The sequence below is a fragment of the Pseudophryne corroboree genome, chromosome 3, assembly GCF_028390025.1.
Source record: "Pseudophryne corroboree isolate aPseCor3 chromosome 3, aPseCor3.hap2, whole genome shotgun sequence".
Taxonomy (NCBI): Eukaryota; Metazoa; Chordata; class Amphibia; order Anura; family Myobatrachidae; genus Pseudophryne; species Pseudophryne corroboree.
Genome location: NC_086446.1, coordinates 178309666 through 178312383, shown reverse-complemented (window position 1 = coordinate 178312383; position 2718 = coordinate 178309666).

Sequence of the window (2718 nt, the reverse complement as noted above, 5' to 3'; positions counted from 1 at the left end):
CTGTCTATGCCCCCTCTTGTCCATCTATGCCCCCTCCCGTCCGTCCATCTATGCCTCTTCCTGTCCATCCGCCTTTCTGTCTATGCCCCATATGGTGCTCTGTCTGTCCGTCTGTCCACCCATGCCACCGTCCGTCCATCTATGACCCCTCCCGTCCATCCATCTATACCCCTGTATGGTGCTCTATCCATCCATTTGTCTGCCTGTACCCCATACCGTCTGTCTATACCCCCATATGGTGCTCTATCCATCTGTCTATGCCCCCTCCCACCCGTATGTCTATACCCCCATATGGTGCTCTGTCTGTCTTCCCATGCCCCTGTCCATCCATCCCCCTCATCCGCCTATGCCTCTAACCCCGCACTGTGCTGTAATCAAGTAGTGTCTCCCCTGCTTGCTCCTTCTACCTCGCTTTCCTCCCACTCTCTCCCTGACACTGTCTCTCATTCCCTTTTTCCACGAAAACTCTCTCTATCTCTCTCCCTCTCTAACTCGCTCCTCTCTTTCTTTCTTTCTTTCTCTCTCTCTCTCCCCCTGACAGCCTCTATCTCTCTCACTCCCCTCTCTCTCCTGTCTCTAAGGGACATTGTAGTGACAAAGGCTGGGAACACAGGGGGGCCTTTCAAGATTTTGCTATGGGGCCCATAAAGTTCTAGTTACGCCCCTGCACATTTCCACAATATTCTCATAATCACAATAACAGCCCACCATATAACACTGATTCCCTCTGGACACCAATTCTTCTTACACTTACTACTAAGTCTGCCTCATATGCGCTTTCTTTAGGAGAGAGTCGAGGGTGGAGTATGGGGAGAGTTGTGAAGAGGATGGGATGGATGAGTCAAAATGGATCTCTGATCCATGGCCTAATTTATATGTGACCAGGCCAGTGGGTGTGGCATCCACCTTGAAGCACAGCAAAAGTTGAACGTTTCACTGTAGGTCTGGGCTGGCCTCAATAATCTTGGGTCATCTAGACCGCAAGTTCTCAAATTCGGTCCTCAGGACCCCAAACAGTTCACACTTTCCAGGTCTCCTCACAGAATTGCAAATGAATTAATCTGCTCCACCTGTGGATCTTTTAAAATGCATTAGTGAGTAATGATAATGAATACTGTGTAGGGTCTTGAGGCCTGAGTTTGAGAACCACTGACCTAGACAATGACTGTGAATCCCAAACCACCCATTAGAGCAGGGCTGGCCAAACCAGTCCTCGAGATCTACCAACAGTTCACATTTTCCAGACCACCTAGCTGGTGCACAGGTGTAGTCATTACTAATTAAGATGTGCTGCATTCATTCCTAACTGACAATTCTACAGATCTCCAGGAGGCCTGGAAAACATGAACTGTTGGTAGATCTCGAGGACCGGTTTGGCCAGCCCTGCATTAGAGTAATGCAAGTAGCAGATGTATGGTCTCCAAAGGAACCAAGGTGGTAAATTACCTAGTGGGGGATTTGGCTCTGATTGTCAGTGTGTGCATATACAGGTCCTTTTTTGCCAGAATATTTTGGACTTCTAGTATTAAATCATGTAACCCAGACTTTAGGAACATATACTGAATGTGTAATATTAAAACATAATGGGCGGGATGTACTAAGCGGAAAATGCGGTAAACTCCCTGTTTACCGCATTTTCCTGATGTACTAACCCCCGGCCGGCAGGACAGCGCCGCGGCGGGGTACGCCAGCTTTAGCTGGCGTACGTCCATAGAAGCCTATGGGCTTCTCTCCGCGGCGCTGTGTGAGGGATCCGATCGGATCCCTCCCAGCATGCCCTGCGGCCGCCCCCGTCACCCCGCGCATGCGCAGACTGACTTCTGGGGCCGAATCCCGGAAGTCAGGCTGCCGATGCGCATCGCGGAGGACAGCTCTTATCGGAAGAGCTGTCCTCCGCAATGCTGATCGCATATGTTAGTACATATGCGATCAGCATCGTGGCGCAGGGAGGCGATGGGCGGCGATGTACATTAGTACATCCCGCCCAATATAACATAACATAACATAACATAACACATAAGTATTGTGTACCTGACAATTAAGTAATTGTTATACTATTATATAAGTAAAATTCTTCTCCTGTGTTTATTTAAAACCAATATACAGCTGCATTTAACACAACCTCCTCTATGTCATTGCACCAAGATTTTGTGGTTTAAAATGTGCACACAAAAGGGATTTGCTGATAAGGAAACATCATGTCTGTGTGGTGAAGAGAGGCCCCATCCAGCTTTTGCATTTACAAGATCAATTTTGACAGACAGCATCCTTAGGGTCTACTACTTATGACAAAAATATGACAACATGGACATAGCCTTGAACTGTTTGTATAAACCACAAGTTTGAATTGACAAACAATAGAAAAATATGAATAGGGGAACTGCAGCATCTTTCCATTATATAAAAATCTAGCAACAAGCAAATCTGGAAAACACTGCAGAAAATATATGTGCCAAACAAATGTACTATGCATAAAGCCAAGACGACAAATGTGCTCTACCGTGTAAATAGCACCTTTGTTTGTCTGTGTTACTCCTTGGAGATCATGCATGCACGGAAATGGCTACAGTACAGAAAGCAAGGATGTTCTGTTTCACATCCATTGCCCAGGGTTGACACCTCCGTTGTTCTTCTAATTGAATACCAATGGATTAGACAGGTCTGTGATTGAACACAACCAAAAATCAATAGATTGAGTTATTATACCTCTGCTGCAAT